Source organism: Ambystoma mexicanum, chromosome 1q (genome assembly GCF_040938575.1).
Source record: "Ambystoma mexicanum isolate Mex_15411 chromosome 1q, UKY_AmexF1_1, whole genome shotgun sequence".
NCBI classification, from domain to species: domain Eukaryota; kingdom Metazoa; phylum Chordata; class Amphibia; order Caudata; family Ambystomatidae; genus Ambystoma; species Ambystoma mexicanum.
In genome coordinates, this window is record NC_090922.1 from 1,394,538,462 (window position 1) to 1,394,562,190 (window position 23,729).

The 23,729-nt window shown below is 44.0% G+C and overlaps 1 long non-coding RNA gene across 2 annotated transcripts in view; it reads left to right on the forward strand.

The window, feature by feature from the left end:
* LOC138522382 (uncharacterized) overlaps positions 1 to 22,795 on the forward strand; it is a 37,363-nt gene extending 14,568 nt beyond the window's left edge. For both annotated transcript variants that reach the window (XR_011283312.1, XR_011283311.1), the window contains exon 2: positions 22,255 to 22,795. This is a non-coding gene — a long non-coding RNA (uncharacterized lncRNA). The remainder of the gene's footprint in view (positions 1 to 22,254) is intronic.
* The last annotated feature ends 934 nt before the right edge of the window (positions 22,796 to 23,729 follow it).

A 23,729-nucleotide genomic window follows, 5' to 3' on the forward strand; every position in this document is an offset into this window, starting at 1 on the left:
TATGCCAGGGACTTATTTCCCATGGTTGCAGAAGGGCAGAGGAGGAGTCCCCCACTAGTGCAAGAGCAAGTGGTCCCTTTCACGTAGAATGTCGGGGGGGCTCAACCGACCCCCTCCTTCCTTACAATATTGAATATATATATATATATTTCTTTATTGGGTGAGCAGTTGTCTATCTTTATAGATAAAATTAAATGGAAGATCCACTGACTTTTTTGCGAAAATTATTTTACGAATAACCTTTGTCTTATCTGTATGAAATGTTTAGAATGTTTTCTGGCCAAGGGCCCTCCAAATCTGAAAAGTTTGATGCAAATAAGTGCATATGGTTTAAAAATGCAAAAGCGTTAAAAAGGGGTGTTTTTTTTATAGCTTTTGGATTGCTTCTCCATAGGCCAAAATGTGCATTCATTAAACAGGCGCACAGCCTAATCCGCTGGATGGGCTTTCCAAAACAAGTTGGGCCAAAAGCTGTGCAGATGTGAAGATGTGCCTTTGGGCGTTTGCTGCAAATCAGTTCAGTAGCTGGAGAAGAGGGTGCCCCTGGCACAAAAGTATTGTATCTGTCTCCTGGTTTTATGTGTTTTTACTGCATAAATGTCACCATGGTACTTTTCTTAGCACATTTTTTACTGCTGTTTTTGCCTCCTGGTTTTATGTGTTTTTACTGCATAAATGTCACCATGGTACTTTTCTTAGCACATTTTTTACTGCTGTTTTTGCAGCAACATTCAGGGGTGACATCCCTGCCCACTCCTAGCCCCCCTCTTCTCCCCATCCCATATTGCCTCCCCCAAATACCCCCCACCCTTGCAGTCCAGAGCATCTGTATAGCCACCATTGCCCATACATAACCAGAGGAAAATATCATGGTGCATAGCTTAGAAACATACAGATTGTTAGGTGTATCGACCCACGTTCAAGTTATTATGCTGCAACATTTGGTGCTGTGGGCTTAGAAAATCCAAGATGGCCGAAAAGCCCGCACTGGCGCCAGAATCCAGGAAAACCGTGCAGTTTTTGCGCACACCAAAATGGTCGCCTGACCTGCCACCCACCAGTGCGAGCATGATGGTCCAGCAGCGCCATTCGTGAAACGTGGTGCCAAAGGAAAAACAGCAGTGCCTGTTAGCTCAAAAAGCGCTTTAAAATCACCTTTGTTTCTCTGAATGCAAGCTCAAAATGCCTATTTGAAACATTGCAAGATATTCAAAAATCTTACCGAACACCAGCAGACGTCTGGTAGAATGAAGTCTTGTGTGCATACCAAATCTGGAAAGATGAAGAGCCTAAAATAATGTTCATAACAAAACTGGCTGAGCTGTGGATGTCAGCAGCTGCAGTGAAATTAGACTTAAAGCCACTAAAATCGAAATGTTTAAAATAAATGAGTGACCTACTTTTGAGTGTCACATAGGTTGCAAATGTTTAAATGTCATAGTTTTGAACTTAGAATCAGCGTTCTAGCTGCATGTGTCAAAATTGTAAGTTTGATTTGAATGAAGAAAAAAGGGAACAAAAGTCACATTTGGCTGAAGCCTGGCTTAAAGAGATTGAATTCTGCCCGGCAACTACCCCCGACAGGAGTTGAAACTTGCCCAGCAACTGCATTCACAGGCCTGGCCTGTCTTCTCCTTCCCCCACCAAAAGGAGATTACAACTCTCTGATTGAATTAGGGGAGGGGTACCTGAGACTGCAGGAAACAGAACAATGAACTTTCCTTGGCTCAGGCAAATGTTAAATCAGGGGGTTGTAAATGGCTTCCTCTTGGAAAGAAATGGGAGGGGCACTGCCTATGTAAGCCAGCTGAGCTTGGAGGCGGGGACGAACAAGGAATTCCCCATGTGCTTTGGGACCTAAACCACACCCATCTGGGCCAGAGCATAATTTTAGAAAGATGGATAATTCATAGTACATGATTGTCAAAATGATATCAATAATATCATGATTCCTGTGATTTTTCTGTGCACATTTTAGGAGGTGTTAGGACTCTGTGGTATGTTCTTGGGGGTAGTAGCGGAAAATAGGGTATTACTCAAAATGTATGTATGTTAAAAATCTGACACTTCATCATCTAATGCCCATATTCCTTGCACACATTTGTGTAAATTCTGGAAAAGTTTAGAGGTTGTGTTCTGGATGAAAAGGGCAGAATTCTGTCAGAAGTGGACACGACATTTTACAAAGACACCCAAATATTCCCACCCCGGGGTACTACCAGAGAAGGGGTAGCTACCCTTCCCGGGATCAGCCCAGGGGAGAAAATAGAACCCCGTATCAGCCTGAGCGGGTTTCACAGTTAGAGCGCCAGGTCCAAAATATGGCACGGGATCTGGGTCACATGCTGAGGGCTCAACAGAACCCTCAGATGAGCATGCCGGTGCAGAATGCCCCAAACTCTGGGCCTGGTGCTCCAAAACAATGACGGGGGCAGCACCCCGATAACCCACCGGTTCCCAGGGAGGAGGCACAAGGGGAAGGGGGGTGTAAAGCCTTGGAGGAAGCTTCATTCCCCACTTGCAAACAGCCCCTAGAAACCCAGGAACCGGAAACAAAATCTCCTACCCCTGAAAGTCTGCCACCCAAGGAGCAGAGAGGAGGTAGGAGAAACAAAGGACCCAAACAGACCCAGTTTGTGGAGGAGGTACAGATCTTCCAATTTGAGGGAGAGGGATCCTCAGAGGATCCTGGGAAAAGGATCTTCTCCTTCAGAGATGGGGGAACTCCTCCCAAAGAAAGATGGGCCCCAAGGGATTCACATCCCGACTGGGGAGATGTGGGGACTGAGCTAGCGCCGCCCATCATCTCATCCCAGAACCAACCGCCTCAAAATCCCCTGGTTCAAACCCATCCTGGTCACTGCCTACAAAAAGGGGGGGGCGGCCCAGAACAGGAACCAGGCGAACCCACAACAGCTCTGATTTCCAGTTGCCAACTTTTTCTTGCAGATTCCCATGACTCTCCACAGAATTCTGCCCAGATCTCTTCTCTCGCAATGTCCAAAACAAAAAAATTAGTCCACCAGTTGTCCAAAAATGTGCATTATCTGTGCCCCCTTGAGGAGAAGGAGGGAAGATATTACGCCCCGGTACAAGTACAGGGGCAGGGTACAATTTTGGCACTGGTGGACACTGCATCCCAAGCTACCCTTTTGTCCAAAAGGGCCTTTGATGAACTAAATGCAGGAAGGGGGGAGAATTACTGTATTCCTCTCACCTCTCTTCCTGGACAACTTCAGAACTTTGACGGGAAGGAAATTCCCGTTGAGGGGACTGCAGATTTGGACATCAAAATTGGGCAACACAAGGTGAAACACCCGGTCATAGTAGTGACTCCAGAGGGCACCCCTGGTTTACTAGGGAATGACCTCTTGAGAAGTTGTCACCCTTAACAGATTGCGTAAACAAGGTCCTCTGGACCCAAACTAGCCGACCAATAAAATTAAAACAGAGCGTCAACCATGTTAGTTTAAACGGCACCTGCCACATGGTTGAACAAAAATCTGACCAAGTAGAATTTCACTTCCAGAACAACCAAATTCCAGACGTGACAGTAATAGCAGTAGGACAACAGACTGGTGATGGGGGGTCCTCTCTATTTCTGAAAATCAACCTTCCTTCCAGTTTAAGGTGGTATTCCACACTGGAAGGAAACACTCTGAAATTCTTTACTGATCCACAATCAGTCATTCCTACTCCAATAGTCCAGAAAGATGTGAAATCAGCTCAGAGCCTGGCTGATATTCAGCAAATTGGAGAGCAGTTGTTCATCCCTGTTCAATTAAATGATGCGAAGGACTCTGTTCTCGCCCGAGTGTGTGTGTGAACAACGGTAAGAGCTTCATAAGCGAAGCCATGTTCGGCCAACTCCCAAAAGATCCAGCCATTACCACATTCAAACTGATAGACAAATGGGAAATGGATCTGGAAACGCCCAATTCCAAACATCTCCTGCCAAGCAGGTGTATGCTCAAAATCTCCATTGGCAACAAGAGCATAGTCCATAATTGTTGGGTCGTGCGAGACGTCACTGCCGCCTTTTACTTAGGCAGTGGTATTCTCAATCGCTTTGCCATTAGTTTGGACCTAATAAACTTCAAAGCGTGGTCCCGATTAGCGGATAATCCCATGGATTTTGATGATCCAGAAAAAGCATTTAGGTCGGCTCAATTGCTACCTTATGCAGTTGAAATTCAGATTAAAGAGGAAGTCACCATCCCAGAATGGGCCCGACAATTCTCCCTGGAAGTGAAAGTTAAAAGAGGACAAAAATTGAAAAACCCTGATGATTATATTCATCTAAATGCTGCTCTCCAACAGCAAGGGTGGGGGTAAACCCAACACCATTAGTCAACATAGAACATGACACCATTCTAATAGAGGTGGATAATAGCGACTTAAAGAGTATTACTCTAGCCGCATGCACCATTATTGGAATGGCGGTTGATGACCGACATTTTTCCATTGATTTAGGAAATGAACGGTTAGGACCAATCCCCAAGGACTGTTTTGACAGTGACAGTGATGACAACACAACACCAGACAGGATCTTTACCCGGCATGGGGGGAACTTCCTGGTGTACACTTCCTGCCCTTATGGTAAGGAAGATGTGACTTGTGACTTCAGAAGGGATGAGGTGATTTTCCAGGGCCATGAAGGCTGCCTTTCCCACCTGAAGCCTCCAGTCCAAATCAGCACTCTGACCAGGGACTTCTCCACCCAGCTGAAGGAGGCCGCTGAGATAGCAAAACCAGAAGTCTTTCCAGGCTTCAGGCAGATGGTGGAAGAGAGAGTCAACCTAGCTGATGCCTGTGTGACTCTGGAACAGAAGCAAAAGTTGAAACAAGTTTTCTTGGATTTTCAAGATCTCTTTGTGGTAGACTCATATGACTGTGGTCGCACCGACATCCACACAACGGTTTATAGTCATAATGGAGAAACCAATAATGTCAAAAGTCATTTTTTCGAGAAATAAAATGTCGAAAAAAAAATGTAGAATTTGTTTTTTAATGCATTTTTTTTCGAAATGGGGGGCTCCCCCTCAACCCCCCTTCTTTAATTTTTTTTTTGTTTTACCCATTTTATTTTATCCCGAACCCCAAAATAAATATATAATTTAAAAAAACGGAATTCGACATATTTTTTTCGACATTATTTTTTCGAAAAAATTGTCATTCAACATTATTTTTTCGAAAAAATGACCGACCACCCCACACAACAACAATTCCCACGGACCCTGGCATGACTCCAGTGTTTGTGAAGCAATATCGCTTGCCTCTCGCATCCATGGAGTCCCTTACTGAAATAATTACGAACCTTGAGTCCCGGGGAATAATCCGTCCAGTTTACAGCACTTTCAATAATCCGGTGCTGGGAATATTGAAGCTGAACGGCCAGTGGAGACTCTGCACTGACCTTAGGGAGCTCAACAAACGGGCCCATACTTCCCGATGGCCTCTTCCCTACATTGACCAAGGGCTGGCCCAGATCCAGGGGTCACAGGTATTCACTGCAATAGACCTGACCAATGGATACTGGACTGTGCCTGTCAGTAGGGAGGACCAATACAAACTGGCTTTTACCTTTGGGGGTCAGCAGTACACATGGACCCGGACTCCCTTCGGATACCTCAACTCCGGCAATTAATTCAACATTTTCCTACATAAGGCCATGCCCGACCTGAAAGCGAGGGGTAACCTGGCTTATGTAGATGATGTCCTCATCAAAGGTTCATCTGTGGAAGAACACATAGCGGAGATCCGTTATGTTCTGACACAGTTGAGGGCCACCGGAGCAAAACTTTCCTTTCAGAAAGCACAGTGGTGTAGAACCCGTGTTAATTTCTTGGGGCATGAGATTACTCCTCAGGGTCTCTGTCCTCAGGAAAAGAAAGTGGAAGCACTTCAGAAACTAAAAGACCCCACAACTCTGCGGGAACTAAGGAGCCTCCTTGGACTGACTAATTACAGCAGAAAGTTCATTGAGGGCTACGCAGAGATCACCAGACCCCTGATTCATCTCTTGATGAGGGGGGGTCAAGTGGGAATGGGGTCCAGAACAATCTGAGGCAGTAAGACAGCTCAAAAGAAGCCTCTCACAAGCGCCTTGCCTAGCTTACCCTGTCAGAAACAAGGAGTTTTTCTTGGAGACAGGGTTCTCTAATACATGCTTGACTGCAGTATTATATCAAAAGCATGACAAGAGCAATAAAGTAATCTTCAATGCGAGCAAAGGTTTATCGTCTGTGGAGGAAAAATTCAACGATTGTGAGAAGGCACTCCTGGCAACGGTGTGGGCATTGAAGAATTACCGCCCGTTTATCCAGGTGGAACACATCATAGTGGAGACTCCACACCAGCCTCTGCAATATCTCCAAAGTGACAGAATCCGGGCCGGAAATGTGAGTAATTCCCAAATTACTTCCTGGATTCTGTCAATGCAAGGCTTTCCTGTGGAGGTCATATATGGCCAAAACAAGAAGAGTCCCCTCGCGCAAGGTCTGGCTGACTTGCATGATTGTGCCAGAGAAAACTGTCTCGAGGACGAAAGTCTAAAGATCAAGGACAACATGGCGGCATACCTTAATTCCCCACACAAAGTCTTTGAAGAAGACAAGTGTGAGGGAATGTCCACTGTCTATGTGGATGGATGCTCTTACCATGTTGACAACAACGGGGAAAAAGAACTTGTGGCCGGCGTAGGAAATGCATGGGTGAAGGAGTCCCCAGAACCCTCCGCTGGGTACAATATTGGTCCCCGAAGTAGTCAGGTGGCAGAGTTGATGGCTGTGCATCAAGCCATCCTCACTGCTGTCCAACATCAACTCCACGAACTGGTCATAATCACAGATTCAGATTATGTACGGAACGGGTTCGTGGAGCACCTGGTCAATTGGAAAACCAGAGGCATGTTATGTGCTAATAACAAACCCTTGAAACATGGGAAGTTAATTCAAAACATTGATGATCTGGTCACCATGAATGGGATGACCATCTACTGGAAGAAGATCAAGGGTCACTCCAAAGTAGAGGGACCAGACAAAACTGGAAATGACTTAGCTGATCAGCTGGCCAAAACCGGGGCCATCCAAGGGGATCTAGTAGAGATCGAGTCCCTGTTGGGGGAAATCCAGGTCACGGCTATCACTAGGTCCCAGACAAATGCTCACAATGATCTTTCAACTGCACAATGGAGTAAGGAGACCCCAGATGCTGATTTGGTAACGGCTCAGAAGGGGGATCCAATAATTGGTAAGTTCTACCAACACATTGAGGACCCTGAGAACTTTCCCCTGATGGATACCGATTACATTGAGAAAGAGGACCTTAGAGTGTTGATGAAATGTCCAAAAATGTTCCGAATCCAGGACGGTTTGTTGGTAAGGAAATCCCAAGCTGGCCATGATCAGTGGGTGGTCCCTACCTCATTCCGAAGCCTGATGTTAAGTCACGCCCATGATGCGGCCACCGCCAATCATAGGGGGTTTCATACCACACCTGAGATCTTAAGAGAGGTTGCATACTGGCCACACATGGGGCAGGACCTCGACCAATACTTGAAGGGGCGTCTTGTGTGTGCACAATTTCAGCCAACATCCCTCACACACCGTGCGCCTCTCCAAAAGAGGGGGATGACACTGCCATGGTCAGATTTGCAAGTCGACTACATAGGGCCCGTGATCCGCTCATCTAGGGGAAATAAGTGCATGTTGACGGTGACATGCTTATTTACTAAATGGGTGGAATGTCTCCCGGCCCCAAACTGCAAGGCAGAAACAGCAGCTGCCCTGATGATCAACCACATCTTTTCGCGTTTTGGTCTACCCCAAAGGATTGAGTCAGACAGAGGAAGCCATTTTACCAGCGAAGTAATGACTAAGATGTGGGAGATACTGGGGGTTAAAAGGAAGCTACACATTGCTTACTGGCTAGCCTCTTCTGGTGCAGTAGAACGTTACAACCGAACCATTGTGAGCATATTAAAAAAGTTTGTGGCAGATTCTGGGCCAAGTTGGGATATCCGATTACCTCTGGTCCTAATGGCCATCAGATCTACCCCTTCATCTGCAACTAAAATGTCACCGTTTGAGCTGATGACGACGCAGGATGGTGCTTCGCCAGCTTTTGCTCTACAGGAGCCAAGAGCAAACCCTGATCAATGCCTCCACAACGCATGAGTATGTTGAAAATTTAAGGAAACACCTCCAACATGCTTTTGCCTATGCTCAGCGAAACCTAGAAAGATCAGCCGATAGCATGAAGGCTCACTATGATTTGAAGACTACTAGGAAAGAATACAATGTAGGGGACCGGGTTTATCTATACAATTTCCAAAGGAACCAGGCCAAACAGCGGAAATTTCTGCCTACATGGAAGGGACCTTTTGAAATTGTAGACAAGATCTCCCCAGTCGCCTACAAGATCCGTATACCCAAGGGTAGTTTGACGGAAGGGGAAGTGGGTCGATATAAATCAACTTAATTTCCTCACTTTCCATCAGAAACCCATGTCTCCAGGGCTCTGGTTCTCTCTATGCTTGACTAGAACAGCCTCTTCCTTAATCTGCCTCTTTCCTCCCTCTGCCCTCTTAAACTAATCCAGAATAGGACTGCAAGACTTATCCTTGGCGTCTAGCCCAGGGACCGCATCTCTCCAGCCCTAAAATGGTTCAACTGGCTCCCTGTGACTGCAAGGTTCAGATTCAAGACCCTCTGCATTATCCACAAAGCTTTCTGGTGCCCACGGCCACACTACATCCAACTCTCTCTCCTTAAATAGTTCCCTGCTAGAATTCTTTGATCTTCTAGCTCTAATTCTCTGCAAGTAAGACGCTTCTTTAAGCAGAGGGGAGGAGGGGTAGATCTCCTTCCTCAGCAGGAGCCTCCCTCTGGAACTGCCTTCCTGCCCCTCTTCATCTTGAGCAAGAGCTCCCAAAGTTCTGGAATCTTCTCAAGACCTTCTTTTCTCCTCCTCCTTCCCCCTGCCGCTTCCCTGTTAGCTCCATCTGCCTCATGTCTGGTGGCCTGAACCCCTCATGACCCTTATTGGGGCAGGCCCTCCTTCAACTAGTCTCCCACTCCCCTTACTAATACTCTGCCCATACCTCTCTTCCACAGTAAATCCATGCAATGGCAATATCCATGTTGTAATTCTTGACTGGGCTATGTTTCCTGATCGGATTCTCTTACTCTGCAAAAACTGCAGGGGTTGATGATTAGTTTCAACGATAACCAGTTCTCCTTGAATAATGGGGAAGAATTGTTGTAATGCCCACACAGTCGTCAAAAGAGCTTTTTCCCATTCATAATTATTTTTCTCCACCTGTGACAATGCTTTGCTAGCATATACAATGGTTTTGTGATTTGAATCATGCTTTTGATACAAGGCTGCTGATGTGCACAGGTCTGTGAACCCTATCTCCAGAAAGAAATCTTGATTCTTCTTTGGATAAGCCAAAAATGGGGCATTTATTAGACAATCTTTCAGTTTGGCTACCACCTCATGTTGTTCCTGCCCTCATTTCCAGGGCACTCCCTGTTTCAGTACTTTAGTGAATGGTTGTGTAATTTCTGTGTATTCTTCATTGAGTTTCCTATTGTAACTTGTCATCCCTAATAAGCTCTTTAAGCCCTTCAAATTCGTGGTATCTTAACATTTGGATGGCTTCTACCTTTTTATTTCTTGGGATTAATCCCTGTTCTGTATCTTCATGTCCCAAGAGGTTCCCCCTTTTTCTAGACCACTGCACCTTCTGCAAGGATACATTTGCTCCAGTCTTTTGCAACTGGCTGAGTGCATGTCTAATTTCACTGAAATGGCTTTTTATATCCTACTTTTTAATTAGGACACCATCCACATAATATCCACAGTTCCCCTCTTGGCTGCATCCATGAGTGCTTTGTTCAGAAAGATCCCAAACTCACTTGCACTATTGATAAACCCAAAGAGAGTATGTTTCCACGCATACTGGGTCCATTGGAACGTAAAGGCATATAGATTTTGTATATCCTTTGCATGAGGCACACACCAATACCCTGCTGTTAGATCTAAAGTAGTAACAACCTTTGACCCTTGGATTTGTGCAAGGCTTTGGTTAATGGATGGGAGAGGCCACCTTGACACAGGTACCCTCTTATTCAGTTCTCTTAAGTCTGCACACAACCACCATTGACCTCTGGGCTTCAACACGCCTAATATAGGTGGGTTTGAGGTACTGTGAATGGGTCTAATGACTCCTCTGGACTCCCAAGTTCTTAGTTATTTCTGCCAAAGATTCTAAACAGGCCAAGGGTAGCCTATATTGTCACACATATACAGGTTCCCTACCATAGCCTTCTGGCAGTGTAGAAACATGCAGATAGTACACCCACAATCGTAGGCATCCTTAGCAAATACCTCATTGAATTCTATGAATTGTTTTCTTAATTGGACTTTCTGCTCTTCATTTGTGCATGCATCTGCAGCCTGGATTTGTTCTTATACCATTCTAGAACATTCTGGAAAATCCTCTAACGGAGAAATCTATGTGCTTTCGTCTAACTGCGTGGCAGTATCTCTTTGGAGGGAAGCCAATCTCCAGTACCTTGGAACTTCAGCCTCCTCCTCAATTTGCTGTTTTTCCTATGTTCGTTTTCTTCCAGTTGAAAGAGGCTGTAACCATCCTGATGATGACAAATCACATATTTTGGTTCACATGTGTGCACTGACTGAATTCTGAAAATCCACTTTGGTTTAGAATCCAAAGACTCAGGCAATTCACCCTGTGAGGTGACACAGCTTTCAGGAATATTCCCAATGACCGGGTTGTTTAAATCTGCAGTATATAGTATGATTCCTGCATCACCATCCCTAATGGTGTATCTTCTTTCAAGTAAATATCTTGACATCTTTTGTTATTCATGAGTATTCGTATGGAACCATCCCCAACTTCCACAGGTGTGTAGTCACATTCTAGCCCCTGCTTTCTCATAGATTCATTGAGACACACTAATGCATCAGAATCCTTCATTTTCTGTCCCTTCCTGTACTTCAATGCCATTGTAAATTTCCCTGTGTACGCAGGAATGGTAATATACTTCTTTACTTGCAGCTCAGCTGCATATGGCGTTATTTGCGCACATTGGTATGCTTGCCTTCTATCTTCAAATTCAGGTGCTGCCTCACCCAGTCTGTATCAAACATTTTGATTCAAGAAATCTACAATTTACTCATTCTGTGCATGATGTAATTTGCCAGACAGAATTTGGCTTTGGTTCCATTTACAGTCCATGTGTTGTGATGAATGCTTTTGGACCCTATTGTGATTTTCAACATGCACCTCCACACAATTCTTTGTCCCAAATCAGGGCCATATAATCCAAACATTTGTTGATTTCTTTATTTTAAAAACTTGGTATTTCTTCCTTGTCAAGTATTTGTATGAACACGTTCTCATTAATGTAACTCCTCTCCTGTTCCAAGGCCAACACTGCCTCAATCATTTCCGGATGTCCATCCATGTGCATAGGTTTCCAAGTCTGACCTTCCTTCATGTGTATTCCTGCAATGGTTGAAATATACTTCTCATGATCTGACTCTGAAACATCACTTTGTTCACAATCTTCATCACTTTGATTGAACCGCAATGTGTTTTCATCTATCTGTGTTTGCCAGTTCTTCTTGTGATCCAAGTGGATCTCTAATGACTGCTTTTCCTTTTCTCCTTGCATTTCACCCTGGCACACAAGAATGACAGTAAGACTAGGTACACAGCAATTTTGAAGATACACCTCCACGGCTCTCTCTAACATAGCAATAGTGTGGCATTCTTCTGCATTGCTAACCTGGTGCCCCGCTATGAGGCTTCAGGGGCTTTTTAGCCATAGTCCTCAGCATCCCAATTACCCCATCAATCAGAGGTTACGGTCTCTTCTGACAATTTGTTACTTATAGGAATGGAGTGTCTGCAATGGGCATGACCACCACTTCTTGCCTCAGTTTGTTTCCCTACCTTGATTTTCACTTCAGTGGCACCATCTACCAGTATTTCTTCCCCATTGAAATTATGCACATGGCCCTCAATCTGTCTCAACTTCAACATGTCTTGTGGGGGTCTCCGTGCATTTATGCTATCCAGGATTTTCTTTGACATTACAGCCACCTGTGCGCAATGATCCACCATTGCAAATATATTATATTGCTCTTCTATTGTAGTAGGGGCATAATATCTGTTCTCACATTCTTCAAGTACACATAAACAATGTCAACTATTACTAATCTCAGGGCTGTTTTTATTTAGGCCTGCCTGGCTTCTTGCTAAACAATGGTGCATGTGAAATTACATTTTACCTCAATTTTTACCTATATCTTTGTCAATCTCTCTATTTTTCACTCTTGAGAACCCATTTGAGGTTTTGCTACAAATTGGCCCCCTTGTACAGCGGGCTTCCTGAGTTCTCACCCCATTCCTTTTCTGATTTCTCCACTTCATTTTGATTTCCTTCACTTACCTCCTCTCTTGTGCATGACTGCTTTGTTTTTTCATTAGCATCATGTAAACATTTTGTGTTTGGTACTCACCTGGCTCTTGTGCCATACCTGTCAATTTTGCCTCTTGGAACATCTACTGCTTGAAATATTCCTCTGGGAACTCACCTGCAAGTGTCCTTTGGTAAGTTTTCACCTCTGTGGGAATATGAGCATGATTAAAATTATCAGGTAATAAAAGCATGTCACCTGTCTTTGTACTTTTTCTGTTTCCACCTATCTTTTCACTCTGTTTTGTTTTATTTATTTCTGATGCATTTAGTGTACCATTAACCATGCAATGTCACACTTGCTCACTGGCTATCAATTGTTCAAATATATGTTCCTCATTCATTTCATGTGTTATGTTCTTTTTTAATTGTCTTTTAACCCGTTGCTGTTTGGGTTCCTCCTGGGCATTTCTCCTTTATTTTTCCTTTTATTCACACATCTGAATGGAGCCAATAGTTTGGTTTAATTTTAGATAACACCACAGTCCTTTCTTGTTTGTGTTTTTCATTCCTATGCTACGATCATCTGGTTGTTTCTTTAATTTTAAAACACTATTCAGCTCAATTTGTTTGGCCAATGGTGGATCACTCGTGCCTACGGTGTGGGAAGTCTGGTAGTCATTTGTTAAGGCCTTGTGCAACGGCACTCTCATGTTCAGCATTCTCACTCAGCTGTTGCTTTTGCCCCATACACTGCCTTCCTATCTGCTCAGCTAACACCTTCACTTGTGTCTCTAAGCACTGGAATCTTTCCTGATCCCTAACATTATCTCTCTGTGTTCTAGGCCAGTACTGTTAGATTCATATTGGTCTGTCCTATTTTGATTTCTTTCAAGAGATTGGCTCCTATTAGTGGTTTCCCTGAACTCCTAGGACAGAGAAGGCTGGGAGTGATTGCTGTCCTCTGTCCATAATCTCCTTGGGAGGAGGCCTGAACATAGGAGTGAGGGCAGTAGGTCACATTATGTCTCTCATTTGATTGATGTTGCTCCCTTTGTTGATTTCAATTTTCAATGAATCGATCTACATATCATTGCCCTTTTTGATTGCCATATATAATTGTAGCAGGGTTACATCTACGCTGTGCTACCAACACCTGGTAAAGCCTGTTATGTAGTTGACTTTGGGTGTTATTAGACCGTGCCATGTCATACCGAAACCCCACTTGTGGCGAGTTGCCAAGATACCGGGGACTAATGTACGTATACCCGACTCTGATCTGTGGATTGGAATACCGTTGTCTGCTGTGCCCTGCATGACCACACCTTTCTGATTCAGAATGTGTAATTGTTTGTCTGAGCTGTTTCTAACCCCATGGTTTTTCCTGATCTGATTTCTAAAACTGCAGGGACAGTCTCTTTTGCCTTCTGCTTCGATTCTTTGCTTTTACTCTCACTGTGTGACATTACCTCCATATCTTGGTAGATTGATCAAATGAACGTCCACTGCAAATCATTGTTCCTAGTAAATTCACGGGCCAGCTGAGCCACGATTTATTTATGTAAGCCATGAAAGAATGTGCTCATGAACTCTACTGAGTGCACATCATAATTCATAGCAAACCTAAAAAATGCTTGTTTCAAAGTTTCTAAGAACTGTCTTGGGGACTAATCCAGCCCTGCCGATAACTATATGCTGCACGTTTTGCATCTTGAATAGACTTGTATGGAGAGAAACACTTCTTATCACTCGCTGCTAGTCTTCCCACAGTAGATTATCCTGTTCATTAAGGCCAATTATAAAGCTGGCATGTATCAGTTCCATTGTTAGATGGAACAATCAAACATATTGTTGCTTTAGAATGTTTAAAGTGCGATACAATTCCAAAACACCCTCAAAATATTCTGCAATGGTCACACCTGAATCTTTTCTAAAAGGCGTAACTACACTCTGAAAGATTTCATGATTTTAAGTGGATTCAAATGGGCTTTGTCTCACTAATTTGTCCCTGTTCAACAAGAAAAGTCACAGCCCGATTCTTTCACTAAAAACATTGGAGCCTGGACAGCCCCTGGTAATCTGTCCGAGTTCCCAGTCTGTGACTTGGCATAGCCTCATTGAGAGTCATGCCCTGCAGCTCATTGTGCATCCAGCACAGCCCTTAATTTTTGAAATCCGAATTCTGCCATTTTATTTCCCTAAGCTGGGCATGTAAATCTTCTATCTCTTTATAACATGATGAGCCCTCGTTTATCAGTTTGATTATTAAATTATCAATTTCTGGGAACTGCACTTTATAATCAGCAATTGCTTTCATTTGTTTATCATCTTGACATCAACCTAATCACTTCACTTTATAATGACTGTATATCGCCAGCAGATTGATTATTATGTCTACGCAGTGACAGCAATTCTGACATAGCGAGGACTCTCACTGCCCATATGCCTTCTAAAACCGTATTTTAAGTGGTTAGTTTCCTCTGAGTTTTCTTCCACCTGCTTCCCTTTCTGTTCTATCGTAACATCCAAAGCTTCACATCTGGCTTTCAATTGTGCACTGGACTGTCCCTCCTCTGAGGCCTCTTCTAACTGAAACACCTGTTCACGCATCCCTGCCAGTTCACTTTGTAACTCTGCAATGACCTCATCATCTTTCTTTTTCATATTATTCAACCTGAGGAGAATGAACCATGTATTTGCTCCCAAACATATTATGCAATCCTGCTGGCTCTTTCTGTCATCAGAGTTAAAAAGCCTAAGTAAACAAGAATGTAACACTGTTCCTTCTTCAAACAGCTGTCAGGCGACTTCTTAGCAATTTCTGAAAACAACCGTTCTCGCAAGACAGTAAAAGACTCTGGCTTCCAAGTAGGCAGAGTGAAGAATTTAGGTTCAGCGTAGTCGCATAGATCTGTCACTTTAACGTCTGCCAAGTCTTCTTGCACAACGCACGTGTTAGGAAAGATTCTCTTTACTGCACCTGCCCTTCCATCTTTATGGAACCCGTAAACCTTTTGCTTTTATTCTTTAAGCTGCACTGTCCTTTGCTCATCTGTTATGGGGAAACTGGCATTTCCTTCAGGCTGTCAGTACTGGGAAAACGTGTTTCCCTTAGTCAAGTTACTATGTTACTACTGATTACTTTTGTATCACTTGTGGTAACTTTTTATCATTGTGCAAAGCAGCTTACACTGCAGTACAATGGGGTGCATTTTTGTTTTGCCCTAGACTAACACTCAAGAGGATTTTTGTTTACTCTAGGTGTGCTAAAGAGATGGGCTGGTGGCATCAGTGACTTTTCCCCACTTTTTGGGGAAGTTCATTTTAGCTTTACTACATTTACCGTGTTTGGCTACTAACAGTGGTTACTGCTCAAACAAGGCAGTACCACGAGGTTTTTCACCTGTGTTTTTGCCCGCTTGTTCTTTAGCCTTCTTCCTGGCCTCGGAGGCCAGGAAAATCCTTATGAGGACTTCCAGTGCCCAGGAAAGCAGGAGCTTTTGGCGGGCTACTGGAGGGCTGTGTGTGTTTGCTGGCAGGATGTGGGCTGGGCAGTCTGACTCCAATCCACATACTGGTTTCAGTGTGTTTGAGTAGTATGCATGAATGTTCCCTCAAGTGGTCCTGATTGGACTACTGCTGGGGTGTGTGTGGGGGCTGGTCCTTCTATTGGCTAGTGGGAGTTTCAGCTCTTACCTGGTTTTTAGGATAAGAAGTGGACCCCTGCACCCATTCTTCAGAGATCCTGTAGAAATCAGAAGGAGCCAAGTATCCTATCCAGCTGTGAGACCCGCGAAGAGACCCGACACCCGACTGAAGGAAGCCTGGCAACTAACGTCTGATGCTGTCCTGGAGGAGCCTTGTCTTGCTCTTGAACTTTAGTAGTCCTGCGAAGAAGCTACGACCCTTGGAGTGGAAGGACCATCCATTCCTGACGTCTGCTCAGTGCCTTGCCAAAGGAAGCCTTCGGACCTGCCCTGGAACTGTCCTGTGGCTGACAAGCTTAATTTTTGGGCTACCATGCTGCCGGCATCACCGTACCGAGTTTCGGCCTGAAACTTGGTGGCTCCTCAGCTGGCCCTGCAAGACTACCTCCTGTAAGAAATCAGCATCCTAGCATCAAGGGCACCCGAGATAGAAGGGAAAGTCTGACTGCGGCTACTGAATCTGTTTGCAACTCAGTGCACAGTGTGCACCATCCGAAAACTGCTTAGCTGACCCGTGTCCAGTCCTGAGACGGGTGCTGCATCAAGTTTTTCTGCATTCTTTGACCGAGAGTCCTTGCGCCAGTAAAAGAAACCAACCGGAGTTCAGCTCAAACCTGCAACCCCTAGGAATCGAAGACCGCGGATTTCGATGGAAAAAGCAACATCTGATATCCTTCCTTTGTTCTGCTAAGTCTGGGGAAGATTTGGAGTAAGGGGGGTAAGTTACAGAGCTTCTAACCTACCCCTATCTTCCCATTTTAAGTCAGTGGGCTTAATTCTAACACTTTTGGTTTTGACATAACTTGCCTACGTACTGACTGCTGGGGCTAATTTTGGGCACTAGTCTAACTTGAACCCTAACACTAACAACCCTTCACTAGACCATACAGACCCTACCTGCATTTCTTCCTGCATCCTAAGTTTGGTGGAACTGTATCCTGAACTGTTGGGCACGAGGCCCCAGGCAACTTACAGCTGGACAATTTTAGATAGGGATCATCTGTGTGGACCTTTTTATGCATAATACCTGTCTAACCTTTCCTTTGCAGGAGTATCCGATTTGTATTACCAAGTGAATGTATATATGTATTTAGTTTGATAGTGTTGTGGGATACATTTACCTGCTTGTATAGTGTGTTTTGCCCATAATTAAATAACTGTATTTTTATACATCTTGTCTTAGTGTAATCTGTGACTCCCATTGTGTGACCTCATTGTGGACCCTTTACAAGCTCACCCTCCTCTGAAGAAGTTGGCCTAGACGGCCTGTCACTGCTACCAAAACTGGTTTGGCTACAGCTTCCCAGAGTTGTTCCCGTCACAATATAGGCTGGCCTTCTATACATGCTCAAATTATTTAATGCACAGCACTATTCAGCAAACAAACATTGTGCCCATCTGTTAGGGGAGTTTTCCTAAAGTCCCACTTGGAGGTAAGACGTTCGTAAGCTATCCTATTGGTTTGTAAATCCCTAACTCTTAGTATCTTAGTATCAGACTGTACTACTCAAGGACCTTGGTAGGGTGGCAGAGCAGTCAGGCTTATCTCAAGAGGAAGATGTAAGCTGTAGGTAAGTACACTGAACCCAGTCGGTAATGCACATCAAAGAAACACTTGCACATAAATGTATATTAAAATATAGATTTATTATATATACACACTGTGAAATACTTAGCACAATTAACCAACACACAAAATAGGTATACTTTTCAACACTTTCAAAGGGTCACTTGTTAATCAGTAGTTGCTGAATGTATACAATTGTTACCGGAGTTTGACAGTTCTATCTGTAATACCGCGCACCCACAAAGTAATACAGTAAATGTATTTAGTCTGCATACAGATACAAGATAGTGATTTTTGGAAAGGAAAACAATTGGTTAGTGTAATGCTAGCAGAGCTTCAGGTTCTAGAGGTAGTTTTGCGGCATAGCAAGTCTTTCAACGTCAAAAATGCAACCCTAGGTAAAAGGCAGTTCGTAGCGGCTCAAAGTCTTGCAAAGCAATAGAAATCAAATGTTCCTGTGGAAACTTTCTAGTCTCTAGCAAGGAATATACAAGAAGGTTTAACCAAGAGTGGGACCCTGTGGACCCTGTTAAAGGACTCTAAAGGGACACAAGCAGCAGCTTGAGTCGGAGGTAAGAGGGGGTTGCCCTGGGCACCTCAAGCTGCTCTGGAGCAACTTTCTGGAATCATGTAAGCAATACCATTCCCCCCCCCCAAAGTACTTTAGGTTAGAAGAAAATGTTTGTGGTGATTGCTCCGCGATGTTGCAGCTCTGGACCAGACCTTCGGATTCCTTGATCTGATGACTGAAGGCAGGACAATGGACGGGATCTCTCAGCAGCAGTCTTGAGGGAGGATCTCTGGCATGACTTTCAGCAACTTCTCTGGTCACTCCGTGGCTTTCTTTGGCGCCTTTTCTGCAGCACCAACAAAGGGCGCGATTCGGCCGGTCAATCTTATTTGCTTCCTACAGTCCCGTACTCTGATGAGGGGGTCTGGCCGAGTAGGGTCAGATATCCTGAGTGTCCTTGAGGGCTCAGCAAAGATTTGGACTGATTCGGCCTTTCCACAATGATGCACTCAAAATGGGCTGCAGGTCTCCTAGTATTGGGGTTCTGCAGCTCTGGAAATTCACAGGACCTCAGGCGATGGCTAAAATCAAAGTTAATCTTGGGACTGGTTGTTCCCACGAGCCAAAGGGAAAGAGTCGTCCTCTTCAGAGCTCCTGTTGCACAGAAAACAGGGTCAGGACAGCAGTGGTCGCTTCACAGTGTTGCAAAGGGTCTGCAGGAATCTCGGTCATCTTCTTCTTTGGATACTTCAGCTTCCAGTAGTCGACTTGCTTTTCACTCCAGGAGCCTCAGGAGCCTCACCTTCTATACAGTTCCAGCACACACTCCTCTGCAATCTCTCTAAGCAATTTATAGAAAGGGGTGTTCAGCTGTCCATTCAGGGCAGCCAGACCCCCAGTGGGAGCTGGTTCTATTCAGGCACTACTCCCCCACTTCCTGCCTGCCCACACACTCTGGAGCCAAGATGGTATTTGGGTGCCCCTATTGTGCACTACCGAGGCGACATAGGTATTGTGGACACAGCCTATGTGCAGAAATGACACAATAGTTGGTAGAACACGTCCACTGCCACCAGCCATAACTAGAAAATTGTCTATGTGACTAAAAAGTCACAGGAATAGAGAAAAGGGGGATAGGAGGTATCCCTTCAGCACTCCACTTAAGGTGTTGTGTGCCAATCTCACTAACTATCTCTCTATCCTTAAGAACTGTAGTTACTCTAGGACAAAGAAAATAATCTCAAAGAAGGGCCCTAAGGGTCCCCAGCAACAATGCCCATAAGGAGCTGTGTGCTGCAATAGTAAAATACAGATGCCTTTAAAGGGTATGGGGGGAAACAGACACCATAGCACAGGTAAAATGCAGAGAATAGAGTTCCAAAAGACAGAACCCAGAGGAATGAATCAGTGGAAAAATGCTCCACTCTTTCAAGATTACAGAAAAATCTCAAGACGTCCAGCAGCAAAAAGTGCTCCGTCTGACTAGAGGAGGAGATGAAGCATAACAATGATAAATCTCCCTAACACTAGCACAGCACACTATGGCAGTAATAATGTGCCTCGCCTAACCAATGTACTTAGCCAAAGCAGTTCACGGCCACTGCACCAAGCTGTACGATATATTCCCTGCCACTTTCTGTTTTCTTTCCCCAGGCTAGGCTAGACACCATAGGGTTAGTACTGCACTAGGCAAACACCAGATTTTGTAACACTGTAATACAATACATTAAGCAGGCCACACAATAATAGACCACCATACAGGGTCACTATTGCCTACTTTTATATGAATATGTTTAGATCTGCTAGTAATGGAAATATTTCCATATGCATTGGTTGTAGGTGAGAAAACAATATGTGTCAAAAATAGAAAATGAATCACATTGGTGATGTGTAAGAACAAGCTAAACCTAATTTTGACAGTGTATGGTGTTGGAGAGAAAGAAAACAAAACATACAATTCCACACTAAAGGTTTTCTTTGAGTCCTGCAAAAACATTAACTGAGATTCCCGCCATTTACTATTAATAGATTGGAGATGAAATAAGGAGACTCCCTTTTAAACACTTCAGCTGTTTTATTTATAAAAGCAAATGCATTTTAGATACAGCCTCAACTCTCATTTACCCCTTAGCTAAGGTCCGGTTAGTATGAGATTAGAGAGCAGGGACTCTCCTGCATAGCAGAAAAATTCACATAACCAATGTTGATTCAGGCAACTAACTTCATCCCTAGGTACCTTATAGACAGAGGGAATTATGCATTTGGGTCAGTTTGACCTGACCAAATCACCCCTGAAAGAGATTCACATTACATTGGTCCCTATTGATACTCACCTTTACTTCAGTTGAGACTCTTGTGACCTCAGCCCTTCTGGCATGTCTGCAGTGAGGCTCCACTCAGCAGCTAACCCCAACGTCCAGCTCAGGACTCCTTTGGGACACTGTGCTGAGTGGAACTCTGTCACACTACCAGCTTCCCAGATATCGTCTTTGCTCACAGTCTATAGTTCAAGGCATCAGTGAGATTGTGCTCGATGACATATGCTAGAACAGCATAGCTACCAAATGATAGCCCAGATTCCTCACTAAATGAAAACAGAAAGTTGCATTTGCTTTCTGGTAAACCCCAGATCTCTCTCCAAACTCGGACACCAACAGCCCAGGCCTTTCTCAAAATCAGAGCTTGTTTAATCTTAGCCCCCATTTCAAAGTCTCTGCGAGTCAGCCAGCCAATCTGAGTGCTCCGTCACGGACCACAGCAGGCCACATGCAATGTAGCAAAACCCTAGCAAAAGACCCATGCAAAAAGCCCCCGCAAGAATTCCGGCCTTCCAGCTCACAGCCTATTATAAACCTTTCTCCAGAACCCACCCCAACACAGTATCTCACATATAGATTCTGAGCATTTTTACCCACCTACTTCACTCCAACCCCTTTCTTGTGTCACTCCCAACTTTAACAAGTGGTAGAGCCTTTGAGAATCTTCTATCCCTTTCTAGGTTCACCCATCTCGTGTTATTTTCCAGCTCAGTGCTAAACGACCTTTGAACAATGAGCATTCACAAACTGATATTCAATGCCCCACACTGCAGCCTTACAGAAAATCGGCTGCAAATGCAGTTTTCACTCTTTGCTGGCAAGCCTTACGCATGGGACATCATTGAGACACATCTCACTGCATAACTTTCAGTTTCCTATTCTACGCAAATGTTTAATGACAGTCACAATGCTTAATAACTACACAGAATGATACTAGAGGCACTTCTTAGCGTGTGAATAGCAACAAGGCTGTTGCAAATTATCAAGAAGAAATATTTTAAAAGAGGATTTTGCACTGATTGTAAAGAAAGCTAACACCAGTATATCATTTGTATGGCAATATGGTGAAAATGTTTATGATCCAAGGATCCCGATGAAGCATGAGCGCAAGTGTGTGAATGAAAAAGAAGATATTGATAAATGTTTTAGTGTTGGGTGTACAGTAGAGTGGAAACACCTTATGTTACCCTTTTACCAACCAACACTCATGATACTGGCTTGAGGATCTCTTTAAAAATTCCCCCTGCATGCGGTGGATCAAATGTGAATATTCTAATATCATACCGGATCACCATATTTGTTGAATGAGAGATCTCTAATAGTTCTATAGATTTGTCTTACACTCTTCTCAGTAATATTTCAATCTCACTCAAATAAATTCACTATAAAATGCCCCAAGTAGCTTATGTTACTGTTTTCAGTGAAGTCTAAATCACCAATCCTAACAGGATCCCTCCTCTCTACCTAGGGTCATGTACTGTAGTTTCTGTACTAAAGTGCTGGGCCTTTTATAGTCTGATAAATTGGAGTCATCACATTTGGTAGTCAAGCATATCAAATCTTTGGAGAGTTTGTAGATCACATGTTTGCATATTTAAATACTTCAGTTATCAAAATGTGGGTTCTATAACAGTCATTGTTAGTTGTTTATTAGAATTTGAAAATATGGTTACATAATTTTCTTTTTCTTTTTTAGGTGCAATTCTTCTTTCCTTTTTGATTTTTGGAGCTCTCCTTGTCATATTTCTTCCTTGTGTTTTTTTTCTGCATTGGAATGAACTAATCCTGCAAGAACACCGTGACAAAGGATGGATTCAGACTAAAAGGGATAGCATGTTGTTCCGTCAGCCAGTGCTGCAGTGGCTTCATAACGACAGTCGATGGTGGTTGACATACCGGTGGTTCTGCCACAAAACAAGTGATATAGAGGAAATGAAAAGAGGGAACAACTACTCTAGTGAGCCATGTTTCAGTCTCCAGGATGATGTAACCTATTCATCTCCCAATGCTGGGTCACATAGAATAGTCTTTCATGAAATTCCTTTTGCCTCCCCCATCTTGGATCTGCCACAGCTAGTTGACCGTTCAGCCTCCTGTCCTTTGCCTGTCCTCTCACACAGGCCTGTTCGGTTCTTGTCTGCTCCAAACTTGCAAAAAAAGTGAAAAACGCATCCTACCACCACGGCCTCCGGAACCCTTCCTTGTGATATAAATAAAATACTAGAACTCAAAAACAAGAGCCCTACACAACGTGTGTGTTTTTAGTGATTATGCGCCATGAGGCCTATGGCACATCATAGAAATATAACAATAATAATTATGATTATTCATACACTATTGTAGAGACAAGTTTTTATAAGTAAAACAATCTAATTATTTTAAATTGTACTGTTATTAACCTGAAGAATGACACACATTATTTATTACTATTTGGTACTTGTGTAAATCTACTTCCAGCACTGCCATAATAATACTTCCTGGCCATAAAATGGCTAAATCTGGGCATATGATGGCAGTGTCATGTCTCAATGCGGCTCATAACGTGTTTGCCGGTATATGATAAAAGTGCCGGTAATTCCATTTACCAGCACTTTTACCGCTCTGAACAAGTACGAGTTGGTGGAAACACTGTTGCCAGTATATCCAGCACCAGTATCCCCAGTTCTAGAAATACCGGCGGCGGAAATACCGGCAACAGAATTTCTGACTGGACATTAAACAAGAGCTGGTATTACCAGCAATTTATGAGTTTGGATTTGCCGGTAATACTAGCAAAACCAAGGTGGCGATACCAACACCTCAAAGCAGCCACTAAAGGTACGCAGGTGATGGAAATGAGACCACAGCTGCACCCAATCCACACAGGTGCACCCAGTGCACACAGGAAGAGTACAAAAGGGCCACACCTTCCCCAAGACCACTTTCCCACACAACCATGCTGCCACTCATCACAGTGCTAGCTAGAACTGCAGAGGCTGGTGGACCACCAGAGGGAACAGGAGGCATTGGAGAGGAGGAGGAGGACGAGGATGATGCAGGTGATGAGACACCACGCAAGGCGTGCTGCCATACCCCGCAAAAGTGCCACACTATGCACCCTCACAGACACACAAATACACACACTGTGTGCTGCCTCAACAGGGAGACGATCACATGACTCCTCACACACAT